This window comes from Nilaparvata lugens, chromosome 5 (assembly GCF_014356525.2).
Source record: "Nilaparvata lugens isolate BPH chromosome 5, ASM1435652v1, whole genome shotgun sequence".
NCBI lineage: Eukaryota > Metazoa > Arthropoda > Insecta > Hemiptera > Delphacidae > Nilaparvata > Nilaparvata lugens.
Window position 1 is genome coordinate 30887719 of NC_052508.1, and position 12441 is coordinate 30900159.

A 12441-nucleotide genomic window follows, 5' to 3' on the forward strand; every position below is an offset into this window, starting at 1 on the left:
CATGTATCTGAAAAAATTGAACACCTCATTCTATGGAGTGATGCATGTGGAGTCCAAAATAGAAATATCAAGCTGACTCTATTCCTAAAATCTCTGCTGCATTCCTCACCTACATTGAAAACAGTAACATTAAAATTTTCATGTTCTGGGCACAGCTTTTTGCTGAATGATGCAATGTTTGGTGACATCGAATGTGCTCTGAAGCATCAACAAAGACTGTATCTTCCTACAGACTACATGAACGTTATGAGAAGCTGTAGGAAAAAGATGCCACTCATCGTATATGAGATGAAGAAGGAGGACTTTTTTTTGACAGTCAGTGTCGAAAAAAAATAACAAACAGAAAAATTTCTGTAGAAAATAAAAAAGTAAATTGGTTCCATATTAGGCAGATCAAACTGGAATCGAATGAACCATTTCATTTGTATGTAATGATGGAATCGTTCTCCAGCACAGAGCATGTGATCGATATAAAAAGACGGGCAAAAAGGCATCAAGAAAGGCCAGAGCAGCTCTTTAACTTGAGTGAGATGAGATTGCTGTGGCCCATTGGAAAACCAATACAGGAGGCAAAACTCAAAGACTTGGTATCAATAAAACATTTGAGAACAGCTGATGCCCAATTTTTTCATGAAAGTCTAGAGAATGGGCCAACCCAGACTAACTTTTGTGGAGACATTGAAGGGTATAATGTGGCAAATCTTGATTTTGACACAGAAAGTCAATAATGTAGGCTACTGATTTCAATTCTTACAATAGGTACCTATCTATTTGGATTTTTTTGTAACTTTTTAGAATGTTTGAACTTTTTAAATATATATGATTTGAAACAAGATTTTTTTGTAATAATTCATTTAGTTATCATTATCTTGAGTAAATACCCATCATCCATGACAACTTCCTCCCTAATAACCAGCATTGTGATTTATATCAGAAATTATCCAACATACAAAAGTATCTGTACGATTCTAAAGGTCACATTACAATGATTGTAAAATGCAAGAAAGTTGGAATGTATATTCTAATGTGGAACTGAATAGTCATATTAATGGAGATTGGAGTTATTGATTAATTTATATGCAAAAGCTTGAACGTTATTAGTGTTGTCTTAGGTTTGTATGGTTTGGATGCTTTTTGTATAAAGGTCATTTTTGTCCAGTAGCCTATTCTGCAGAAAGCATCCAACGCACAAAAATAATTGAAAAATTATTTTTTCGATTTTTTAGAGTTATTGTACAAAATAAACAGGAGAAATGTATACCCTGACCAAAAATTTGGACAAAAATATTGATAATGGTTGGATTTACAGACTTTTGTATATTGTGAACTTGAAACGTGAATATCTCAGTTTGACCTTGGTGTGGCTTGGATGCTTTCTGCATAAAGCCATCCAACTGTGGTTGACTTGGAGAAATATGTCTAACCACTCTTAATATAGCACTTTTGTGAGAAACTGTTATTATTTTTGTTGATGGGTCCTCAAAAATATCTGCATAATTGGTAGGTAGTAAATTGAAACTGAATACAGAAATAACAAAAGAAATTATTCTATTTCTATGTTGTGGGTCAGTAGGGAGCTTTACTTGCACTCCAGTCAATTTCTTGGTATTGCTATTACCCTAGTAAACATACTGTAGAAGATCATTATAGGCCAGACCACATTTATTTTTCAAATTATCTTTCAGTTTTGTCCACATTTCTGCCAAGGACACAGAATAAATTGGAGCATTTTGAAAATAATTTCTACTATTCAAAAGTGACAAGCTATCCTGAATAGGGTCAAAGTTTTTGCTGTTGACTCTATTTGCTAAACTGTAGTTATAGATTGTAGCTTCCAAATATGTAATACTATGCATTTTGGCTGCATCAGAGGTAAAAGTTTCCCGTAATCTTGTATCTGGACTGGCAATAAAGTCTACAATATGGTTACGTAACTGATTGTTCACACCAGGGCTTGTGATTTGACATACAAACTTATTATAAATTTTTACCCTTACATTACTATTAACCCAAGTCGATCAATCAATCCCAACAGTTTTGTTGTTATCCACTATCACATTATAGTCTTCTTTATATTCTCCTTGGAAGCAGAAACAACGATTTGTAGTTAAAAAGTCACTCATTCCATTCTTGTTGAATATTCCAGCAAAGTCCTATGTTATATCCAAGTCTAGTAGATAGAAGTACTCCTTCCTCAGCTGCTCCAATAGTATCAGTAGCTCTTCCATCAATGTAGCAATTGATAAGTCTGCAAGCTCCACTTTGTAAGATATACCCACTGATTCCTGGTATTTTTGTTTCACCTTGTTGTAATTGTCTTTTCCAAGCACTTGTAGAATCTTTCGAGACATATCACTTCCACTGCCAATAGGTAAAGCAGCTTTGCTTTGACTCCATGTTCAGCTTTCACCATATTAGAGAATTTGCCACAGTGGAATGCACCATATATATCCTTTTTTAGATTTTCATAAGCATTATATTGTCACAAAAAGGTTATGTAATAGGCACAAGATTTGAGTCATCCTGCACCAACAGTTCTTCTCCAGCAGTGTAATCAATATCTCCAATGTCTGTCACAAGGTTGTTATTGTACAGGTTCTCTGTTAGAAGCCACAAACCAAACCGCTGATTGGTAGGCTTGATTTTATCACCACAGAGTGTAGGCACATTGAACATCTTAGAAGTATCCATGTTCACTGCACCATTGACATTATCAAACTGACCAATGCATATCGATGCTATGGTATTTATAGTAAGATAGTTGAGAGATGATGTCATACAAACTTGTTGGAACAGGAATTGGATGCTGATAAAGACTCGTGGGTGTGGCCATTAGTCATGTGAGAGGGGTAGGTGGAGTGAGGGTCATTTAAACAGTCTTTGTTGAGAGTATAGTAAGGTGATTTCTTACCTTTATGAAGATGATGTCCACATGAGCTCCAGGCTTGTGCACAGGTAATGATGATAACAGGTCAGTGGACCTTTAGGTGGGTTCCAAACTAATTTCAAACTCAAAAATTATATTCAAAGATCTTTGGTCACCCTTACAAAGGGAGACCAGGCCCATGGAGCTTAACTTGGTATCTTATCATTCATGGAACGTCTCATATTTGAATTTACCGCCTTAAACATCTATTGACATACAAAATTGATAAAAGGGAAAATTATTTATAAAAATACTATTATCTTATAATAGACATTGGATTATATGTGTCATGACATGATAAGAATTGAAAATTAAAAATTTAAATAGGTTAGGTTAGGTCAGGTTAGATAAGGAGTGGCCAGGCATGTCTGAACATGCCTGCACATCCTCGGAGGAGCCAGAACCGCCCTTTTATATCTACTCCCACACACATGCACTCGTTCACTCTCTTCCATTATGATACCGACAGACGACAAAATTTCCAGCTGTTTTTAAAGGACATATTTATCCTTTTAATGTCGTTCAGCGAGTTATTCAAGGGTTGAGACCTAGTGCAATCGAATCTTCATATCATAAACCTAATTTTATTCAAATTTCTTAAAAAATCGTTAGAGCCGTTTTTGAGATCCCTTAAACATAAGTATATACCCATATAACCTTATAACCACATAACCAGATAACCAGATAACCATATAACCACATAACAATTCCCTCCAAATTTCATTGTCAACTGATCTATTTTGTTGCTGAACAGAAAATTTCACTCTCAACACTAAAACTGCTGCAACAGCCGTAGGGAAATGCGTAAATAGTGAAAATATACATCAAATTGGAGATAATTTAATGCTCTATCAGCTCATAATCAGCACAGATTTTTTTCATCAATCGTTGTCGACAAAGCATTTCTATGTCAAAAAACAGAAATAACAAACATCCCTTTGATGACGCGCAGACACACAGACAGTCCCTCCATATTTGCATCTAAGCTTCGGCTGCCCTCTACTACTTCCATGTCAAAGGATTGTTCCATGTTCATGTTTCATTAGTGGGCATGTGTGATTCTATCTTTCTTCGCAATGTCTGTCGCTGACATCTAACAGAAATACTTGAGGAGCTGTGTCCATCGGCCCTGCGAAGAAAGTGATTGAGAAAAGGACCTTAGAAGATGAAACTGTTGTGAACCTGAAGCTATTAAAGGTACACGTTTATTACTCTGTATGATTGGGACATGAGGAGGTCATATCTGAAAATCAATCAAGAAAAATGAAATACCACCTATCATACGCTAGAACTGCCAAGAGTATCTCATTCTCAAATATTGTTTATTTGCCTAATCATTCCATATCGAATAGTAGTTGTGTACCTATTGCATGGGATTCTGTCTTTTCTGTATAAGAAACTGCTATAGAATGTTCAGATTATCATCATCCATTGATTGAGAAATTGTTTATTGATCCAGACGTCTGTCATCGCCAAAAATTAAAAAAAAACTGCTGTATGATGATTACGAAACCTCAACATCTTGAATAACTCTTCAAAACCTGAAGAGTTGAATTATCGTTAACCAGGACACCATATTGTAAGATAATATAAAGTTGCATTTGATTTTTGAAATCAGAATGAAGCTATATCTTTGACACCGGACAAAGTAATGAAAATTTTGAGACTGTATTCAAATGATAATTGATGAATTAATGATTGATCGGTTTCTTACATTCAATGAAATGGATGTCTAATGCTATTCTCTTGACACTGATTCGCAATAATCCAATTTCATGATGAATGTAATTATTACAGTCGAAATCCCATACATCACTTGTCAATTAGGAAGGCATTTACGTTCAGTTACAAATTAGTATATTCCGGTCCCAGAATTATGCTTATGAAGTGATTTATCACCGCGTTCCATCATTCACAATATCATTGTTGCGATTCTATCTCTTTTTCATCCTGTAAGATTGCTAGTGCGGCGGCAAAGAGGCTGCAATCTCGAGTGAAGAGTGAATATGAATGGAATCGTGATTTATGGCACGGTAATTAATGAGAATCTACGATAATGCTATCTCGAGGTGATTTATTAAACTTTGCTCAATTCATTGCCACTAGTTATTACCGGGAGGATCTCAACCTTCTTACGACAGTACTTTGGTAGGGCTACAACAAGGTACGTATTTCTTCTCTAGAACCAACTAAAGTAAGGGTGCATCTGATTCTAGTTGATGAACAGCAACTTTGAAATCGTTCATTATAACTTATGAGTTAATCCGAATCCAAGCAGTGGATTAGAGTTCACTAACTCGCTCAGAATTCAATAATTCATTCAAGAGTAATTCCTTGATACTACTCAGATTAGACGAAGAGCGTTATTTATTTCCGTCCTCATTTTTATCACTTCGCGTGCAAAACTTCCTCGTTTCATCTGCTCCAGTCGTAACAATTCACGAATAAAATCTCCTCGACAGAATGACTTCATAACACATGCGTTTGAATTTTCAACCTTTGGTAGGAGTGATTATTGAATCATTTGAATAAGAGCTCCACTCAATAAATGCTCCTCAAAAGAGGTTATTCATCCTCAATGGAGATTGTAATTATTGAGTTTTTTGAAAATAATTCACTGTTCTCCGATAGTCAATTTGGGTTCAGACCTAATAGAAGCACGAATACAGCTATATCTGAATTTATGGAAAACTGTATCTATTCTATTGATGATCTACTATAGATGATCTATAGTAGTTCATCTACTATAATAGATCATCTACGATGATCTATAGTTCATCTACGATGATCTATAGTTCATCTACTAGTAGTAATCTACTATTGATGATCTATTCTAGTGTAATCTACTAGGCAGCTTTCATGACATGAGCCGAGCTTTTGATACGATATCTCATCCCATCCTATTAAAAAAGCTCAAATTTTATGGTTTCGATGATTTTTCAACCAATTTAATTGCCTCGTACTTGAGTGATAGATATCAAACTGTTTTTTATGATGGCTTTTTTTCTAATTATTTGAAAGTTCCATCAGGTGTTCCACAGGGTTCCACACTGGGCCCTATCCTCTCTATTATATATGTAAATGATCTCCCTGCAGCAATTAGTTGTAAAAATGTAAAACCATTTATGTTCGCTGATGATTTAGCTGTTCAAATAAAGAATAGTCTTTCTGGTAGCTTGCTTACAGTGAACGAGATAATTGAAGATTGGACAGCATCTAATTCATTGTGTCCTAATAAGGAGAAAACTCAACTCTTGGAATTTGGTTTTAGATTACAACCTGACAATGCAAAATTTCTTGGTATAACAGTTCAAAGCAATTTAAAATGGGACTTACACATCAGAATATTATGTGGCAAACTGTCGAAGGGAATTTTTATGTTAAATAGATTGAAGTTCATTGTTGATAAGAGTGTTTTAATTTCAGTGTATTTTGCTTATCTTCATTCTCATTTGTATTATGGTGTGGTTGCCTGGGGTAATGATACGAATGTAAAACAATTATTTGTGTTACATAAACGGGCAGTAAGTGTCATTGCTGATGTGAATAGTCGGTTTCATTGTGTAGATTTATTCAAAAAATTCAAAATTCTGACTGTACCAGCTATTTACATTCTTGAGTGTCTTATGTATGTAAGAACTAATTTAGCAAGTATTTCTGTAAATAGCAACGTGCACAACCATTACACTAGAAATTGTGATTTTTTTAGAGTTATACAGTGCAATTATGCAAATACATTGAACTGCTTCAAGGAGTTTGGTATAAGAGCTTATGATAAGCTTCCTGAACATCTGAAAGAGCTAGATGTGAATAATTTTAAGAGAGCCTTAAAAACCATTATAATTCAAATATGCCCATATAGGAAAGAGGAGTTTCTAATTTGAGGGTATTTTGTGCTGTTGTATGCTTGTGTTTTGAATTTTTATTTCTTTGGATGTAAATACTTTGTATTTATCATGTTTATTTTATGACGGTGCTTTGCATTTTGTACAAATGTTTTCCGCAATGAAGAAATCTTGAATCTTGAATTCATAGTTTCTATGTATGAATATTGAACTCAATATGATGATTTACAATCGAATCTATCCTATTTCATTTTAGCTCATGCCATCAATTATTGATTGGAGAATAATCATGGTATCTAGTGGTCGGTATAAGCTTTACATATATTTTAGAAGAATACATTCGAAGAAAACAATACTTGCATTGGATGAGATACCCTCCCTTACAAGAAAGGAATGGATGTAGGAAAGAAAGGAAAGGCACCGAAGTAGTATGGAAGCTGTGGATCGCCTTGTGTAGTGTAGATGAATGACGAAGTTCTTTGAAGCAGGATTGTTCTTTGAACAAGGATATTTTCTAAAGCATCCATCAATTTCCGGCTGATAAATTACCTACCAGTTCTTGGAGTCATATCGAATTTCCATCGCGGTTGTGAACGCGGCAAGCAATTCTGCTCTCCTTGTAGATATTAGACGGATTAAAAGTCAAGACAAAGAACCGACGGCCTCGCACCAACAAGCCAACGCACAGAAAATGTAGCAAATACACTCTCACTAGCGAAGTCGATCAACTTTTCACACATGTCATTCGAAGAAATACAATCCCATTTTGCTATCAGAAACAGAAAGAGAGAGAGAGAGAGTGATTCAAGAATGTGATATTTTCTCAAATTTTTGGATCTTGTTGAAATAGTCTTGCTATCAACGATAATTTAAAGTCAACTTAAACCGAAGGCCTGTTTTATAAATTCGAGGGTGATTATAGAGGCCTGTTTTATAATTTGAGGGTGATCATAGAGGCCTGTTTTTTAAATTTGAGGATGATTATAGAGGCCTGTTTTATAAATTTTAGGGTGATAATAGAGGCCTGCTTTATAAATTTGAGGGTGATTATAGAGACCTGTTTTATGAATTTGAGGGTGATTATATAGGCCTGCTTTATACATTTGAGGGTGATTATAGTAGTCTCTGTATACGTCCAGTGAGTGAGAAGCTTTTTACTTGATTGCAGGAGCTCTCAATTCCTGTGAATGAGACCAAAGGGGAACCCCTTCAGAAGAGTTCGATAATGAAAAAGCAAAAATGGAATTTGCAACTATCGTATTCTGGTGCCACGATCATTAAACTCTAAAGCCAGTTACACACACACACACACACATAGATTCATGGACGTACGATTTTCTGCCGTCCTTATGAATTCTACCAGATGAAAAGGTACTTGGCAAACACATGAACTCATTATGTTCGAACTGATGGAATTTATAAAAAAAATCAAATGATCATTCGTCTAAAAATCTATATATGTGTGTAACTGGACAAAAGTTTAATTCTTTCAAGATTTGATTTTTTTTTAAATGCACTGAAACAAAGCATTCATATGTAAAATTAGCGGAATTATATTCGAGGACGTATAATGTATAATGTAAAACGCGGCAGTACAATAAAGTATAAGCTGATAAATGATAATGATAATTTTAAACTTTACGTACCACATAATTGAAAATCATTCAAAGAATTATTAATTAAGGGAAGCTTCAAGGTTGGATGTCAAATGACTAATAAAAAGTGTCTCAATGCAGAGAAGAGAAGTGGTAAACTTGTAACTGGTGAGAATAGGAAGGGTGCAAAATCGCTTGGGAAAGTGGCACTGCTTCATTCGGGCTGAGATCTGCACTTCTTTCCACAAAAAATGTACCCTATTAAAAAGTGCCATGTCAAGCTGGTTGGATGTGGGAGAGAATACAGAGATGAAAAAAGCGAAAAGGTTTTAATGGAAAACATTGTAGGTAACAGAGGAGAATACAGGGGCAGTAGTTTGTGCATGATTGTGGTTCGGTATACGAAAAGTGGAAGAATGGGAAATGGACATTTTGAACATGAAATGCAAAAGTTTACGAGACCCGGCAGACACTTGTGGTATATGTTAGCTTTTACGACCCACCGATTTGCAACTCAGGCGAAAAATTCGGCACAAAGTATCCATTTGCCATTCAATCAGCTCCACCATACGCACCTTATTTAGAGTTTCAAGAGTGCTACATAAAGTTAGTTGGAACAGTTTATAAAGCTTTATCACACCTGTCCCTTCACTTAACTGCATGAACTTCTGTTACAATGGTTCATCGATTTGTAGACTATATCTAGGAATGATTCTTATTCTGATTCAGTTTCGATTAAGTGACATCAATGTGTTGAAACATAAATTATGAAACCCACACATTATTTTGTAACTATTCAATTTCTTTGTTCTTTAGAATGTAGATGTCCTCTATTACATAATATGGCCCCTTCTCATCAGCAACTCCTCAAGTTAGAACTTGGATGTGTTTTGTTAAATGCGTTACTCCTTCACAGAGAAATTCAAGATATATTTCTAATATCCCTTCAAGTGTTCGAGTGGAGTGTTGCCAGTTTAACGACACGCTTCCAACGTTTTACTTATTAGTTTGAATTAATCAACATTATTTGAATAAATAAAACCGTTTGAAGAATGTGAATCGTGTAAGTGGGTCAATGCATTTTAGATTGTTGAGGGGATGGAAGGGTTGGTTTCTGAGAAGTTGTCAGAAGTGTTTAGAAATTGGTAAAAGGTTCACTAGTGGAAGAGAATAGAGAAGGTGCTTTAGAATTGTGCCAGTAGCAGGAATGGGCTGAGGTGACGCGGTTAGAAAGGAATTCGGCAGCTTAGTTCTTCCAACTCACTCCTTCACCTCGCGAACCGAACTTCCGTCACGCTTGCATTCCTCTTGTCCACTTTGGACCAAACAAATGCAAATTATTCCATGCATAAATAATATGAGGCGGACACACGCTAGGGGTTCCACGCGTACCTGCTGTTATGGTGGAGGGGCATGTGCAAGGGGGGGGGAACACCATCAACAACCTTATCGAGTATTGAGTGTAGAGTCACCACAACACTACAAAACTGCAGCCAACAATAAAGTAGTTCGCTTCTCGCTGTATTACTTAACCCTCAACTTGGCAAGGATAAATCCTGATTATTACATTTCATTAGTTCTGTTTTCTTATTATATCTGTATCTTTTGTTTACTATTCTTTGCTAAAGACGTGGTTTTGTGGTATAGTGTACATTACTGTTCAAACTTCGCCACTCCATCAAAGAGAAGTCATTTTATTCTATTACTGTTTATTTATTTACTATTCTATTTCGTTGGTTATGTTCAAGTTATAGATTCTTATCTCCCATCAGGAAACAGTTGAATCAATCATGAAGTTTAAAATTGTGTTGAATTTCAGAATTATTCCACTTTACAGAACAATAAGAGTACTGTATTTAGTAGGTTAAACAGTTAAATACCAACAGAGTCTGAGTAAGCAGTAGTTGTTTTCCTCGTTTTGACTGATATGACCTCGTAACTTGCCACTTTTCCTCACAATCATTGCAGGTCTCTCTTGGCTCATGACAATGAAAATATCATTCACAATGAAAGGAAGATGCAAAATTGGTGAATGAAGAGCGATGCTTCAATAAGCGAACAATATTGTTCATCAGTAATATTTGGCGTTATTAAATTTATCATTACACTGTGATGAAAACGCTATAAACGTCGGGGTTCGAGAACAGCATTGAATTTCTATTCTTTATTAGTAGTTGTTTATTAAACTGAGATTCCAAATATTTCTACTTTTCGATAACAGACTCAGTTTGTTGTGCCTTACTTATGATGACCAGCAGGTTTTTCTATCTTCTACTGCTTCTACGGTAAGAACTTCAAAATTCAACATTTGATCGAAAAACTGGCATCAATGATATTTTTAATATGAATGATGAATGTTCTCGTTCCTGTTCTATTCTTCGAGAGGTTTTTCAAACTTCTGAGAGATATCTCAAGTGATCGCTTCACTTTGGTGTTGAGTAGGTTTAATTGTTTCACTTTCAAGTTATATCATAATCTATGCCAGTTATCTACGGCATTATCATCTACCCGAAATTTATCTACTTTTTTGACATCTGTATTCCATTATCATTTTTGCTCTCTCCATCTAAAGATATATCTACTCCTTTTAGGAGTGAATTATTTCTACTGACTTAATTCTACCTTATCAGAAATACAGTGATGTAGGTTTTTAGAGAGTCGATCAATCAAACCAATGTTTGGAACTCTTTCCAAAAAAATTCAGGGCTCCAGACCAACACTAGCTCTACACTTTTCATCGAACAACTTTGAAGTTTTTGTCTGTATTGAATATAAACCTGTAAATTCGTCTGAATGCAAATTTGCTGCAATAATTAATAATATGTTCTTAGTTATTATTGGCATGGTAAATAAAGGAATTATTCAAATTCAATTTTCTATACCATCAAACTCGGAGCAGATGACCAATGATATTATTATTCTATTACTATACAATACTAGTATCATAATATTCTAATTTGAACGATGAAGAATTCACTTTCATTGGGAATTATTCCACTTCAATCATTCGAATTTGTTTTCGAGTTTGATACCAACTTGATAGTAGTGGAAGTTAAACCAATAGAACTCAAAGTTTAAGCATTATCTACTGAAAAACTGGAAGCGATTGTAGATTCGGTCATTATATTTTAATTTATCCAACTTGACTCATGTGGAATCGGTTCCGGTAGCTCTACAGCCCACAGCAAATAACCCTTCAATCTAAACTTCGATTACGAATAGCTCTCGGAAAGCGACCACAAAGTGGGTGTTTCGAGCTCTTTGCTCATTCGTGCATAAAGATGAGTTGATTTTCTAAGCTCACAATCATGCCAAACGTAGAATGACTGTGGTATTCTCGGATTTGGTGTAGTGAGTCGGTGTTTCACAATCCACGGATTATCTACTGTCCGGTCAGGCTTGATCAATGTGACTAATGTGAGGATCTTGGATGTTCCATTCAAGGTAGAGAAGCGATGAAAGTGGCATTTCACATAGAATTCCCAATGATATATAGACTGTACTCTAGTGGCACGTGTAGGCGTCTCCAAAGAGAATAATGGATAGTCAAGAGTAGTGTTTATTATATAAAAACTTCACTAGTGATCGAAGAGTCTAACCCATTTACAATATGAAATTATTGTTTTGCATTGAAAAAAGTGTTCCAAAATTGCACCTCAAGGAGTAAGCAGCGATGGTTCATTGGATCTGCAGAATAATATTTTTTCAATCAATTTGTTCCTATGCTGGTACCAGATTCCATTCCGGCTCTTCGCCTCAGTCACACAAAGTAGCTCGCTTACTCACTAAGTTTTGAAATCCATGGGGATGCATCCATAGAAATATAGAATCAACTGATAAGTAAGAGTGGCACTCACCGAAACCCAAAACTTGCAAAAACACAATAGATTGATCCTGTTTTTAATATAAAACAGCTGAGTACACCGCACCTGTAACACAGAAAAGAAAATAAAATTTCTAGAATAGATAACATTTCGATTGGAGGATTCGAAGTATCATTATTTTTGGTCATTTTATTTATTTCTATTCATCCAATTATCTATTCAGATACAAAGAACAAATCATTACAATATTT

The 12441-nt window shown here is 35.2% G+C and overlaps 1 protein-coding gene across 3 annotated transcripts in view; it reads right to left on the reverse strand.

Moving 5' to 3' along the window:
- The window catches only part of LOC111059567 (neural cell adhesion molecule 2), a 374852-nt gene that overhangs the window by 97399 nt on the left and 265012 nt on the right, over positions 1-12441 (reverse strand). The window contains exon 2 of one of the 3 annotated variants that reach the window (XM_039428156.1): positions 12224-12295. The exons of the other annotated variants lie outside the window; for them this stretch is intronic. The gene's annotated coding sequence lies outside the window, so the exon portion shown is untranslated. The remainder of the gene's footprint in view (positions 1-12223; positions 12296-12441) is intronic. 3 annotated transcript variants of the gene reach the window in all.